Genomic DNA, 16,352 nt, shown 5'->3' on the forward strand with positions numbered 1-16,352 from the left:
CTCGCTGCCGGCTGCCCTCAGTCGGAGGAGCCATCGCCGGCCGCCAGGAGGCGGTCGAGGATCGGGCCGTCCACCGAGCGTCCAGTGCCACCGCATGGCACCGCGAAGAAGAGCCTCTTGGCAGGCTGAGGACCGAGCGGCAGTGTGTCGGGGAACCGGACCAAGAATTTTTTTTTCTTTCTTTTTCCTCTCTCCCCTCTCTCGTCCTGTCGCTCCCCTTGCTTCCGTCTCCTTTCTCTCGTCTCGTCTGTCCTTACCCCCAGGTGCTGCGGCCGCCGAGACAGGCCCCGGGGGGGGAGTAGAGCGCAGTCTCGGGAGTACCCCCTGGCCTGCGAGTGGCGTTGGGGGTATGTGACGAGCAGGGCGGGCGAGAGCCGTGAGTGAACGGCGCGAGGCCGGCGACGCGAGTGATAACGAGCATCACCTGCGAGTCTCAAGTCTCTCACGGAGGAGCTCCGGAGGCATAAAAGGAGGAGTGACATCAGTGAAGGACGAGAGAGGACCAGGCCTGGACTTTATTTTATGTTTTATTATGTTTGTGTGGCCGGCAGACGTCAGCGAGGGTCTGCCGGCATTACTTTCGTTTTGTTCTTTGTTTATTTTGAACGTTTGTTGAACGTTCGCCGGTTCCCACCTCCTTCTTCCCACAACTACTAACCGTGTTACAGTAGGTGGTACGTGTCAAAGTAACATCCACATGGATGGCAGGACCCAAGGTTTCCCAGCAGAACATTGCCAAAAGCATCACCCTGCCTTGCCTTCTTCCCATAGTGTATTGGCGGTGGACAGGGGTCAGCATGGGCTCCCTGACTGGTCTGCGGCTATGCAGCTCCATACACAACAAATTGCGATGCACTGTGTATTCTGACACCTTTCTATCAGAACCAGAATTAACTTCTTGAGCAATTTGAGCTACAGTAGCTCATCAGTTGGATTGGACCACACGGACCAGCCTTCACTCCCCACGTGCATCAATGAGCCTTGGCCGCCCATGACCCTGTGGCCGGTTCGCCACTGTTCCTTCCTTGGAGCACTTTTGATAGATACTGACCACTGCAGACCAGGAACACCCCACAAGAGCTGCAGTTTTGGAGATGCTCTGACCCAGTCGTCTAGCCATCATAATTTGGCCCTTGTCAAACTCACTTAAATCCTTACACTTGCCCATTTTTCCTGCTTCTAACACATCAACTTTGAGGACAAAATGTTCACTTGCTGCCGAACACATTTATTTAACTTATTTATACATACCACACCATACTCAGTAAAATCATCAAAAAACAAAATCACTTAAAACATGGGTAAAACTCTCCAAACGACATTCTACTGACTAAGTTAGTTTGCATGTACATCAACTTCTACTAACCTGAACCCTAACCTGTCAGTCTACTAATACTCTAATAAGACTTAGTTTACATGTAGTTGCAAATTAATGAGAGTTAGTTAACATGTTCTTGCAAAGATACTTAAGGTTAGTAGAATGTGGACTATTGAAACAGTGTAACCAAAACATTTTTTTTTTAATTATTGCCATGATAATAATAATAATAAAACTAATTTAATCTACTCCATGTAGTTCTGTGAAACACAGAAGAAAATATTTAGAAAAAATGTTTCTCTTTTGTTTCCATCCACAATGAAAGATTGTATTTTTTTTATTTTTTATTTATTTTATTTTATTTTATTTTTGTAATTACCTTCAAAATAAACTTTAAAAGGATGAGAGGTGAAGCTTTTTTTTTTTTTTTTTTTGTAAGAATCATATATACCTGAAGGTTTTGTTCATTACAGTTTAGAGGGCACTTTATGGTGCTTTCCCTAACTCTTACATAAACATATCTCTGTGCTAGAAGAGAATGTTGCTACTTCAAGTGCCATTTCATATGATTACACATAATATAACATTACACTCCCATTATATTTTGGATGTTGAATGCACTGGATAACTATCAAGCTTACTATTTCTCTCTCCCTTTGTGTTTATTCTAAACAATAAAATTTGCAATTTGCAGGCATCTTGCTGATTACGAAGTACACTCTCCTGAGAAGCACGGTGCGGTTTGTTGACATCTATAATCTTAGACTGGTTTAAAGGAATATTTCTGAATCCAATTAAAAGCACATTATGCTAACGGAGGTGGGGTGGGCCCAGAGAGAGTTTAGCATGGGCTTAGCTTGTGGCTAATGAAATGAAATGATTATACAAGGTGTCTAAGAGAAGCCCAGAGCATATAAACCTCCCTGAGTGGAGGTGCCCGTGAGAGATGATGTCAGTAACATGTCAGCCTTACGCCCGTGGGTTATACGCTAGGTTAGCATTGCTGAAATATGCAGGGGAAAGCTGTTCGTTTTAAAGTAGACTAGGTTGAGACTGCCGAAGAGCAGAGAGAACAGAGAAAAACAGCTAATGCACATTCATGATAAAGACAAAAACATGTCCATTTCTTCCCTGTATCAACTAAAAAATAATTAGCATGTCATTTTCTTTTTCTTTTTTCTCCTCGTTCAGGGTACACGATTGCCATAGGGAGTGCATGAACACTACCAGAGTGATTTGCCTCTTTTCACTCAAGATTATGAAATTAATGTATAATGAAGATGTGTTTTGGGAGCCACCTGTAGACCAGAAGTAAATGATCTGAAGAAGTGTTTTGCCCTTACGCAGGGGCATAACTACAGACAGTGCAGCCGGACGAAGTGACTCCGCAGGATACTTGCGATACTCATATTTCAAATTAAATGTGCTGGTTTGAGATTCGAAATCACGTCATTCAAGCTCTACCGCTTACTGTCCATTTCGTATAACGAACACCTTTGCCTTGGTGTCAGCAGTTTTATCGAAAAAATTCAGTAGCAAGCAAAAGTATTTAAAAAATATCATACAATACTTTGAGGAAACCATTAAAATATTCCACAGAATGAATTTGTCTAATGAATTTTAATAAATGGATTTTATTTGTTACATGTCCAGTAGTGTAACTTTGTTTTAAAAAGTGGGTGGGATAGGTGTGTGTGTGTTTTTGTGTGTGTGTGTGTGTGTGTGTGTGTGTGTGTGTGCTTTTGTTTATATTACATTGTGGGGACCAAATGTCCCCATGATGTAATATAAACCTGAGTTCACCTACATCGTGGGGACCAGCCAGCGGTCCCCACAATGTAAATGGGTTTATAAATCATATAGAATGAGTTTTTGTGAAAAAGTAAAAGTTTGCACAGTTTCCTGTGAGGGTTAGGTTTAGGGGTAGGGGCAGGGTAGGGGGATAGAATGTACAGTTTGTTCAGTGTAAAATGCATTGAAGTCTATGGAAAGTCCCCACAATTCACAAAAACAAACATGTGTGTGTGTGTGTGTGTGTGTGTGTGTGTGTGTGTGTGTGTGTGTGTGTGTGTGTGTGTGTGTGTGTGTGTGTGTGTGTGTGTGTGTGTGTGTGTGTGTGTGTGTTATATGATATGTATAGCGTTACAATGTCCAGAAATCAATTCCAATAGTATATTGGGTTTAATTTATCAACACAGAAGTCATGTTTAATGTGATAGTTTCATCCTTACATCTACTACAATGCAATATTGCTAGTCCCAAGATGCTTCGCATCAGTGAATAAATACATCGATTCGCAGAGAGGGCTCATGTGCATTAATGTTGTGGTGGTACATCTTTTGTTAAGCGTGCCAGAGAGGGCCTGGGTTCTAACCCGCCCTTGTATAGTTTTCTCATTCCAAATGTTTCCATCAGTGATTACATATCTCTGAGTTTTTCCGAAAACCATACACAGCTTTTGCGTTTCGAAGCTTTCAATGGTCACCTAAACAAATGTATTTAAACACACACAAAACACCATTGAATTAAAAACAAGTTTTTCCATGTTTTTTAGCCATGGAAAAACACAAGACATTTTTCCATTCATTTTAACCAATACAAATTTGCTCTTGCTCTCTCGCTCTGGGTAATGTGTGCACGCGCTCTTCCCAGAGAAGTGCCCATACAAGGAATTCCACCCTTTATAACATAATACATACTCGAAAAAAAAAACTTTCCGAAACTTGTTTCACAATTTGTGTGTTTGTATGTGCTTCATAACTGTGCATACCTGCCTTATTGTTTCAAGACAAATAAACAGTCAAGGTGAGGACATCTGTGTAAGCTTTTAGATTTAAAATGTTTGTGTCAATAATTACTCTTATGTTGTTCCAATGAAGGTGTTTTTTTTTTTTTTTTTTTAAATATTTGCACTTTTTTTAAAAAGAAAGTAACAACTCTTTAACAACTTTCTCTATTAACAATGTCCAATGTTTTTTTTTTTTTTTTAATTGCTTATATCTGTCTCACAAAAGCTATTCATAACTAGCTAAATATACATATCCATTACATAATATTTTCATTCACACTTTGAATTTGAAGAAAAAAAAAATACAGCTTGTAAAGACGCACAATAATATTATGCTCACAAATTGTATTTACTTTTTAATAATAATATTTATTAATAATATTTTCCTTTACACATCATATTTCACTCAAGCTTTTCTGATACTGCTGTCTTCTTAGTAACCAAAAACACATTTGACAAAGAAAAGAAAAGATAGATAGATAGATAGATCTATCTATCTATCTCCGTGACTGTTCTTGAACGGCCCAGCCAGAGCCCTGACTTAAACCCAATTGAGCATCTCTGGAGAGACCTAAAAATGGCTGTCCACCAACATTTACCATCCAACCAGACAGAACTGGAGAGGATCTACAAAGAGGAATGAAATCCAGGTGTGAAAAACTTGTTGCATCTTTCCCAAAAATACTCATGGCTGTATTAGATCAAAAGTGTGCTTCTACTAAATACTGAGCAAAGGGTCTGAATACTTAGGACCATGTGATATTTCAGTTTTTCTTTTTTAATAAATCTGCAAAAATGTCAACAATTCTGTGTTTTTTGTGTCAATATGGGGTGCTGTGTGTACATTAATGAGGAAAAAAATTAACTTAAATGATTTTAGCAAATGGCTGCAATATAACAAAGAGTGAAAAATTTAAGGGGGTCTGAATACTTTCTGTACCCACTGTAGGTAGGTAGGTAGGTAGGTAGGTAGGTAGGTAGGTAGGTAGGTAGGTAGATAGATAGATAGATAGATAGATAGATAGATAGATAGATAGATAGATAGATAGATAGATAGATAGATAGATAGATAGATAGATAGATAGATAGATAGATAGATAGATAGATAGATAGATAGATAGATAGATTTTTCTATGTGACTGTGACGAGCAGGGCGGGCGAGAGCCGTGAGGGAACGGCGCGAGGCCGGTGACGCGAGTGATAATGAGCGTCACCTGCGAGGCGTGCCGGCCTCGAGTCTCTCACGGAGGAGCTCCGGAGGCATAAAAGGAGGAGCGACTACAATGAAGGATGAGAGAGGACCAGGCCTGGATATTATTTTATGTTTTATTATGTTTGTGTGGCCGGCAGACGTCCGCCAGGGTCTGCCGGCATTACTTTCATTTTGTTCTTTGTTTATTTTGGAATTAAACTTTGTTTGAACGTTCGCCGGTTCCCGCCTCCTTCTTCCCATATTTACGAACTGTACTACAGTGACCTTCACATAACAAAAACGATGGGGGGAAATTGAAATAGAAAAGAGTGTGTGCACTGTAAACCCAAACAGTATAACTAACTTATAATGGAAATTTTACTCAAAAAGTTTAACTAAATATTATTTTTGAGTTCATTCAACATCTATCAGAGAAACACAATTTATTTTTTTTGGTTTTTACAATATTTTAACGTCAAACATACTGTGTTTTTTTTTTTTTTTTTTACCAAAATGGGACGTCATCGCTGAATGTGCCATCAGAGCTTTCCCTCCACACAGATACCCAGACCTTAAGGCCCCGATATACTTCAAACGAAATTGAAGAACGAACTGATCCTTTAGAACAAAACAAAGATCAGGCCAAAAACAAAGTTCGTTTTGTGTTCTTTTTGAAATGGCTTTCCAAAGCAAACTCTCAGGAAAAGTTCGCTCCAGCTGCAAAACACCTTCGTACTACCATTGGTCTGTGATGATAACGAAATAGGAGGTGTGCGCCGAGGCTCCGCCTTCATTCACGTGATTTTGGTGTTGAATTTGTCGCAGTAAGATCTCCGCGGGTGAAAACATGAACACACTGGATAGCCGCTTATAGTGAAAAATGAAGCTGTGTTGATAAAATGAGGCACTGTTTTTTCAACTTTTATACTGTAAAGCTACTTGATTTTAAGCAATCTATTGAAAAAAATGCCATATACATAAACGTGATGTGACTTTACTGGAGTGCTAATTTGCAGAGCTTGTGCTAACATTCCCATGATGTTATAATCAGATGCTTTTCTTACTCTTTCTATTTAAAAAAAAAAAAAAAAAAAAGTGCTTGCTGTTTTCGCATTTTTGTTGCATTTATTTTGTTACTGAGAGGAAAGCACAAGCACATAAATAAACGTGACATGACTGGAGTGCTAATTTGCAGAGCTCTGCTAACACACCAATGTTGATATGATCAGACGCTTTTCCTATGCTAATGCTTGCTGTTGTCTCATTTTCGTTGTGTTTATTTTGTTACTGAGAAGAAATGCACAGCACATATTTACATATTCATGTAAATGTCGCTCTCAGCAGTGTGGGCAGTGTGAGATTTTCGATTTCAGTATATCACTGCTCACGTATTTCGAACTTTGTTTTACCCCTAAACGAAGAACGAAAAAGAACTTCATTTGAAGTATATCGGAAGCTTTCGCAGGGCAGTTGGATTCGACAGCAGGTCAATTCAAACCCAAACACATGCATTTTTATTTCGATAGCTACAAAAATAAGCAAGTATTCAGCTGTTTATAATAATGTTGCAGACATTTAGTGTAAGCTATCGGCTTACACTCATCCGCCCACAGGTTAGGTTATATTTAAAATTTTGAGTTGCATCAAATTAAGGTGAACAAAACACTAAGTATCTATTTAGATAAAAGTGTATTTGTAATTTACAGTTATTAAAAAAATAAATAAAAATAAAACAAAAAGGAACTAGCTGCTTACTGATGATATTTAAGTTTGCAAACTAAAAACAAAAAACAAACAACAACAAAAAAAAAAACCTGCGGTAATCAGTTGCCTCAATGTTTTGAGTTAGTATAACTGGGTTGAGAGTGTGATACATAACCATTTTTGGACAAACTATTATTTTAATACAGACCAGTCATAGTTTGAAATAAATCGGCTATCTATCTATCTATCTATCTATCTATCTATCTATCTATCTATCTATCTATCTATCTATCTATCTATCTATCTATCTATCTATCTATCTATCTATCTATCTATCTATCTATCTATCATCGCCTAATGCTTGTCCAATAAGACCCACCACCCAACATCACACCCTCACTTCCACCTTTTTTTATTTTTTTACTCACCTGGTCTGTATTTATTTTGTATCTGTGTCAATCTATCCATCTCACTGTCATTCTCTCTCAGATGTGTGTGACATTTCCCTGCCCATGGCTGCCTGCAGGGTATTTCAAATGTAACTTTGATCTCTGCATTGAGTACCTCAGGTGCTAATGGGAGGAAAAAGGAGAAGAAAAAAATTTAGTATCACTTATGAATGTGCTGTAATGCACAAAGACTCAAAGACACTGTAAATGTGCCTCCTCAGCAGCATATGGTGGGGAAGAGCTCCACATCATGTTTTCAATGTGTAAGGAAGTGCACTGCTTCTACTGTATGTTTCCGTACTCTTCAAAATGTATTTCACATCAAATAATGTGACATTAAATATTTAATATTTTTAGCTTGCATATTCAAAGAAATCAACACTTTATTTACTTTTTTAATACATTTATGTGTTATTGTGTTATTGTGTATGATTCATCAAAACAAAATGTTAATCAATATGTAATGACTTTCTCCACATCTGAAATTACTTTTCTGCTGATGTATTCAAGGCCATGTGGGCAGAAAAAAATAATAATAAAAGTGCCTTAGTCAATTTTTCTTCACTTAAAAATTTGTAGACATGCAGAGATGAATATTACTTCTGCCAAAATGATGTACATTCAAATGAGATTTTGACACACACACACACACACACGCACATACATATATATATATTATGTTTTCAAGAGTAGAAATTCATACAGCTTTGGAACGACATGCGAGTGAGTAAATGACAGAATTTTCATTCTTATTTCTTTTTTTTCTTTTTTTTCTTTTTTTTTGGTGAACAATGCTAAGTTCTGTCTCCATTTTTGCCTTATATCAAATAAAACCCTCTCCACAGCATATACTGAGAGTTCCAACCTCTCTCTCTCACTCAGACCTTCTACTGCATGTGTTAGTTTGAAAATGAGTAAAGGTCACTTGTGAAATAAGCTTTGCCTGTTTTCAAGCAGTAGACCAGGAGAGAAAAAAAAAAAAGAAAAAAAAAAATTGAGGGATTACTCAATCAGGGTGTGACTCGACTAAAACGCGAGGAAGCCCGGGGCCTCAATGAAGTGGACAAGGCAATCTGAAAATTGATTCCGCCGGTCGAGCGGTGCAGAGCAGGACTCCTCCGCTGTAATTCCCCGCATGCATTCATTCATTTCAGCAGTTGCTGGGATGCAGAGTACGTCAGATGCTTCTCTGCATGAAGTATGAACTGGAGTCCTCGCCGCGGGGCTCGGAGATCTCCTGCATCGCGGTGCCACGAGGGCTCAGGCAGTGGAATACACTTACAGTGAAATATCATCTGTGATTTGCCTCGGGAGGCTCTTGAGAAGTGTATACGGAGACAGCGGGTAATTTCGTGCTTCTATGTATCCGAAGCACGTGGAGACCGGTCTGGACCTGGCTTATACCACTGATTCATTTATCACTCGAGAGCCTTTGGGTTTCTGCACAGATGGCTGTGCATTTCCGGTTTGTTCCACTTCGAGCGCCTCTCCGTGTGGCTCCTTAAGAGGACTTTGTGAAAATACGTATGATTTGGCTGGAGGACAGTGTCAAACTCATTTATTTTCCATAAATAGGTGCCGGACACGCGCACAGGCTGGTTTATATCTGCCCCACCTGGCGCAGCCGACTCTGTCGCCGCTGAACCTTAAGCACATTTTTCATTAGTCGGCTTCTGCCGGCCAGCAATTGTGCGCTGAAGGGATAAATTCAGAATCTTTCAAAAACGTGAAAACTAAAGCAGGTCAGGGGAGAGTTCCAGCCATATATCAAAGAGATTTATCCATCAGTAATGTGCATGGTTCTGGAATATTTCCTTGTGTAGTGCGGGGACTGGCCTCTCTAATGCCAAACCACCAACATAATGGAACTAAAATTGACTGCAAAGTCAGTCTATAGGCAACTGATGTATAATGTATTTATCTATTGATTTTTTTTTTTTTTTTTTTTCCTTTGGGTAGTCATTTACTTATCCAATGCTTTATAATAAAAACGCAGTTAGTCTTCGTATTGAAAAAAGGTGCTCAATACTTATTTACATGTAACTTAAAAGAGGTTATAGGACTCTGCGGGGATAATTTGTCTGCATTGCTTATGTCATGTATTGATAAACAGAGCAAGCTTCGTGAAGTGCAATTTCTCTCACTATACAGTTTCAATAGAAATTAAAAAGAGGCATAGATCATAGGAGTTCATGCGTTATATGTGTTAATATAATATTATGTTTGTATTGGATGTAGCAGAGATTCATTTATGCATTCAGCATGATCACTCGTTATTAATGCAGTGTATCTCTATTGATTTGTGTTGTCACACATGGCTAAGTGAGTGAGTGAGTGATATATAATAATAATAATAATAATAATTATTATTATTATTATTGTTGTTGTTTATCCTCAGTTGAAAATACAATTTGATCCAAAAATCTGAGAGTACTCTAAAAAATGCTGGGTTAAAAACAACCCAAGTTGGGTTGAAAATGGACAAACCCAGCGATTGGGTTGTTTTATCCCAGCAGTTTGGTTAAATGTTTGCCCAACCTGCTGGGTAGCTCAACTTTTGTTTAAAAATTACAGTATGGTTACTTAAAATGAACCCAAAATAAATTTAATAAATTAACATTTTATTTTCATTTTAGATTCATTTTAAGTCAGCCATATAGTCATTTTCAAACAATAGTTGGGTTAAATAAAACTACCCAGCAGGTTGGGCAAACATTTAACCCAACAGTTGGGTTAAAACAAACCATTCGCTGGGTTTGTCCAACTTTCAACCCAACTTGGGTTGTTTTTAACCCAGCATTTTTTAGAGTGTAGAAAACGCTTCTGTTTTCCTTCTTTTTTTTTTCTTCTTTTTTTTCTAATTAAATTCAAATTTGAATTAAAAGTTTAATTAAAAATAATTTAAGCATTTCTTAGTATTTGGTATGCCCCTTCATATATATATATATATATATATATATATATAATGAAGGGGCATACCAAAGCTGCATGAACTCCATGTGAATTTGATGATTTAAGAATGATGTGAGAATGGTCCAAAAACCATCTTGTACTTCAGTGGAGGCTGTAAATCTGACTATTTGCACTGTAGCGTATGCACACGTATCAGGATAATCAATAAACTTTGGAATGTCCAGAACGCTTTTAGCATGCTGGACTGGGTTGTAAAACCCCCCCAGAGACTGACCAGATCCACATTCCAACACCCCACACACACAGGGACACACAAAAACACACACACAGACAGACACAGAAACACACAATCATACATTTTCAACTGTATTTGTAAACTACCACTATGCTGAAATATATATTTCATATATTTTTAGGGCCTATGCATGTTTCCTAGTGTTTAAATGAGCGTATTTGTGCTAGTGTGCATTTTAACGATATAATTTTGTCTGTAAACCATAACTTCTCTCCTATGCCTTTCTGACCTATCGAGTTTGGTCTCGCCGTAAAGCTCCGGACACGAGCTATTTACTGAGATATGTCACACCGCTGACAAATGCATTTTTCTATGTGTTTAATGATACTGTGAAGAACACACTCCATTTGGAGATCTGAATTGATAGTCATAACTCATGCAGATTAAGTCGTGAGGCCAAGCAAAGGAAAAGCTTTCCCGCCAACTTTGCACCCATGTTATTGGCTACCCCACCTCAAGGAGGTGTGTCGGCTTATCTGTCATAAAAGCAAAGACGCACAATTCCAGACGCTCTCTCTCCCGTGTTCTCTCCCGATTGTCTCACGAGCATCTCGTGCACGTTTTTCCCGGACCCCTCCGGTGACCACGCGCTGCCACCGCGCTCAGCTTCGGGATCGCCATCTTCCAGCGAAACTCACTCTCGTCCTCAGTTCAAACCTTCCCGCTGAACGGAGGAAGCCAACGAACTGCACCAGCGCTAACCTGAAATTCGACACACGCAACCAATGCAAGTATACTGCCGTTTCTCAATCTTAGATGATGAAACTGATTTCCGTGCTGGCTAGGACTGGTTGTGAGTTTGCTACTTGCCTTCTCTCTCTTTCCTTCTCTACTTCTATTCTTGTACATAGGTGTGTATTTTCTTGTATATATATTTAGATGTATAACCTCTGTATTCGTAGTTTGCATATATTAAAACGTTATTCATGCTCGATTGTTCTGTTTGTTCTTTCAGCGGAAAACCCAAGTCACTTTAACGTTTTTTCGATCGCTTTATGCTTTAGTTATTTTCATGGCCAGAGAATAACTCCGTTTATAATATTCTGTGAGGGACTTAGTTTGCTGGACAAACGAGCAGTTTCTCTAAATAATTATTAAACCAGAACTAATCATATATGTAATTGATTATAATTCGTTGTAATTGATTCACAATATATGTTTAATTCCCCATTGGGTCGATATATGAATCATAATTTATTCATAACCTTATGAATTATTATATTCATATTTCATCCATAAATTGATTAATAACCGCTACATTCGTTACATATATTATTTGGTGGAGGATTCGCGAGCAACGTTTTAAACTTGGTTTTCGGTAAAAGAGCAATGTAGAATAATTTTGTATGATTTAACTTACATTTTTATTTATTACGCGTTTTATTCAGTGAGAAGACGCACGGGTCCTCACTACGCACCGTTAACAAGCTGCTGTTTGTGTCTAGAAACACTGCAGGCATAGCCTTGGTTGACCGTGAAATACACTGCAGTCCATTGATATCTCAAGCTCGTATCTGTGAAGGACGACAATCTTTGCAGTAAGTTACAGTTTTGAATATTAATTTCCGCTTGAATAAACGAATTGAATCGTGTTCAGCAAGTTTAGAGGGTCGTGGCGAGATTCCTGCGACCACTCTTTCGAGGCCTCATTATATTTACCCGCTACTGAATCTGAATTTCTTGTGTCGTCCAAAAATTCACAATAGCCGGTTTGCTCCTGGGTTACGTCGTTTAGACTAGCTACCCAAAACCACGTGATCCCCGTTACAGATCTAATCGGAAAAGCAGTCCGTCTGGTTTATCGATTGATGTGTAATAATTTGGAGCTCGTATCAGCATTCTGATCCAATGTTGATTAGTAACAGCGGCGAAGCAATCCCGCAAAAGTTACATATTCGCGTGCATTAAAGTTTGCACCAAAGGGACTGATTCCCAGAGTTGTGTACCCGTGAGTAAAACGGTACACATATATTTATGAAAGAATCCGCTGAGGTTCTATAGTTGTAATCGTGACCGTGCAGTTAAAACAGCGTAAGGGTCAGAAACCCACAAGCGCGCTCGTTTTTGTATCACGAATTAAAGAAAGGGGATGCAGTAACTCTGACCAGACGCCAGAGGGCAGTCTGCTCAGGTGTGCCACCCCTCCCTACTTATTGGTTGTGTGGACTCAGTGACGCCACCGCGTGGACGTTCTGAGTTAAAGCCGCTCCATACTTTGAACTGAAATTATCTCCAAGTTATCTTTTGCTTCTCTATACTGCGGGGAGTTGTAAAAGTAATTTGCTTTTGGTGGTTATGCTTTCCAATCATTGTTGGAATGTGGTTTACTGATTTAAATTTAATTTAAACACGTTTAAATTTTTAATTTAAATTGTTTCCCTTCCAACAAGGGAATTCACTTTCTGAGAGTGCGCCCCCTGGTGGACACTGTCAGATAAGTCAATTCTCTTTTCCCTTGTATTCTTTTTCCTGTATTCACAGATCTACTTTATTTTATTTTATTTCAGTTTATTTATTTTATTTTTATTCCACTTTGTGTTATTTCATCCATTCCCTTTTTGTCTTTTCTCTCTCTCAAGTTATTTCTTTAGTTTACTTTGGAAATTCATTCCCTTTATTACTTAATGTTTTATTTTATTCACTCTTAGTTCTGGGTCCTGTGTGTTATTGGCTGGCAATAATATTCACGCACACCCAAGCCTCCCTTATTTCATACACTTATTTTTGAATTTAATTAAATAACATTTAATTCAATTTTAAAATTAAGTAGTGTCAATCAGTTGGCATTTTGCTATCAACAAGCAATTCTCTTTAGGAAAAATCTGCAAATAGGGAAGGCTTTCTCTTTTCTTTCTCCCATTCTGTTATTCTATGCACTCATTTAAATTTAATTGAACAAGTTTAATTCAAATTTGAATCAAGTGCCTCTGAATTATCCTCTTTTCGCTTTTTCCCATCCTGTTATTCTATGCACTCATTTAAATTGAATTGAACAGAGTTTAATTCAAATTTGAATCAAGTGCATCTGATTTGTTTTTGTTTTCTGTTATCTTTACTTTTCTGCTTCTAGCTAGTTCATTTTAGACCCCTACTCTTTTATCCTACACACTTAATTAGTTAAATTCTATTTAAACAAGATTTAAATTGAGTTTTAAATTTACAATTAAGTCGTGTTTACCTGATTGTTTGTGCACTTGCAGATAAGGCCCTTTAGCGCCCTGGGGTGAGCTGACGGTTGCTCCAGTGAGTTCCAGTGAGTGGAGCTACCTGGCCTGGCGCTTCTTACACTAACCGTGTGTGAATCGTGGACATTCTGACCTCGTATCACGGGCAACACGCAAGGACATCAGCGAGTTGTGTATCAGGTACAGGGAGGCAACGAGACCCGGGGTGACAACAAGCGGCAATTTTGTTTAAATTCCCTGCTCAGGCTTCTGCACGACAGAACCGCCCGTTTGGAGTAACTGCCCGTAAAGGGGACAGACTCTGAGTTCAGGGAAAACTCAATCTTGACTGGTCACTCGGGCCGTTGGCGCAAATACCTTGCCAAAGTGCGCAATTGTGCTGGTGTTCCCTGTTTGAGAGGTTGCACCGTGGTACAAAGGGGACAGGTGGCCACGGACACCGCAGTAGAGTGTTTGATCGTCGAGGAAAGGTGGCCTGCCATTGAGTTCTTATCTGAGCACCCACGATTCACCCAGGCCTACGACATACAGTCACTTCACCTAATTGAAAGCCACAGAATATTACATATTCTTCAATTACTCAGGTGCGGGCCAACCCTTAGGCTCTCGATCCATACCATCCCTCTAGGTTTTATGATGCAACCGTGCACTCGCCTGACACCGTCATAAACCCAGCTGGAATAGGAAGTTTAAGTTTCACTTCTCCCCTCTAGCCCTTCTGTTTTAGTTTATTGCGATTCTATTTTGATTCCTTTCTATTTGTTTACTGCTCTATTTCTCATTTAATTGCATCCTCCCTGTTCTGTTTTGCTTCTCTACTGTGTTTGTTTCTCTCAGTTCATGTAAAAGCAGAGCCTGTGAGAGCCATCACGGAAAACTGAGTAATAGATAGACGACCGAGCAGCGAGAGTCATCAAAGGACTCTTAGGGCTACCGCCTGTCAAAATCTTTATTCAAATCCGGCACTCACCCACACAAATTGACCCGCGTGGTCCCTTTGGCTATCGACAATTAAGTGTCTAGCCTACATTCCACTAACTGTCTGCACCAGTTAACTGGAACCAAACCAAAGAATTATATAATCATGCATTATTATAAGTCGTTAGCCCTGCGCGTGCTTGCATTGGTTCTGTTTGTGCTGTCTTTCTCTCGCCAACAGCAAGCTAACGTGTTCAGAGCAGCCAGCCCCAGCACCCATGGGGACGGACTCAAGACCGGGTTGGGCTCCCTGACCAGCACAATCCTGCCCAACGACGCTGTGGATCCCCAGCACCTAAGCAACGAGCAGCTGGACGACAACCTGAATCGACTAATGGCCCACGATCCAATGCCGAGCTACAAAGAGTGGGCGAGAGTCATCCGAGCCATCGCCCACAACCTCAAGCTCCAGGCGGAGGACGCCCGGAGGAACCAGGCCCAGATTCATCGTCACCACGATCAGCGACTCGTCGAGACCCAGGACCAGCGTTGGACAGCGGACGAATCCAAACCCGAGCTGCAGGAGGAGCTGCAAAGACTTCAAAAAGCCCTCGCAGAGCTCCACCTGGAGGTGGAGCGTAGAAAACTGACTGGAAAACTCCAACACAGCGAAGCTCCCCTAGCCAAAGCAGAGACTACACTGAAAGACAGACACACTAAAGCCCTGACCTGTGAAAATCATCTCAAACAGGCCCAGAAAGGAGTTATGGCTCCGAAACAACAAAGAGACTATGTGAATGAACTTGACACTGGTTACAGAGTACTGAAAAGTGGCATGGGAGGGGAAACACACATCACCGAGTTTCCCTAACCAGTCAAGAAGCCCTAATTCCAAATGGGGTTAAAAGTCCACTGCCCAAAACGTCCAACGGCCAAGAACCTTCGCCAGCAGCTGTCACATCCAACTGCCAGCACCTGCGACAGGTTCTGATCCAAAAGCTTTCTGACCCTGCATCAGATCAAGGGCTCCCTGCTGCCATGGACCTAAAACGGGGCAGACTGAATAACCCATACACTTTCTACAGCCGAATGCAAAGAGGGTACTACGGAGCACGTAACCAGCCAGCAACGGAGGAAGATTTCATCTTCAACCCTCTGCTTCTCCGAGAGCTGCACCCTGCGGTGAGTGATCATCTGGCAGCCTTGGCCTGCTCAAGCAGCATGTCTATTCAGCAGCCGCGAGACTTGGTCGACGAAGCTCAAGCCAAGCAGAGAACTGCGTCTAAAAAGACTGTAGAAATTCCAACCAGTTACCCAGACTCCGATCACTGTCCAGAAACCTGTCCTTACCTTTTTGAAAGACTGAGAAATGAAGCTGAAAGACAAACTCAGACTCTCAAGTCACAAAGATGTGAGCTGAATGTGCAGTCGCACAGTCCAAATGAGGTCCACCTTGAACACACAGCTCCCACACACCACACCATTGGTCGAGTGAGCCTGGTACCTCCTGTGTGCGTAGCGCAAATGGACACGTTTCTCTGTTCCACTCACAAAGACCTGCTAGACTGTTTTGAGCCCTTATTGAACGCC

Source organism: Chanodichthys erythropterus, chromosome 6, assembly GCF_024489055.1.
Source record: "Chanodichthys erythropterus isolate Z2021 chromosome 6, ASM2448905v1, whole genome shotgun sequence".
NCBI lineage: Eukaryota > Metazoa > Chordata > Actinopteri > Cypriniformes > Xenocyprididae > Chanodichthys > Chanodichthys erythropterus.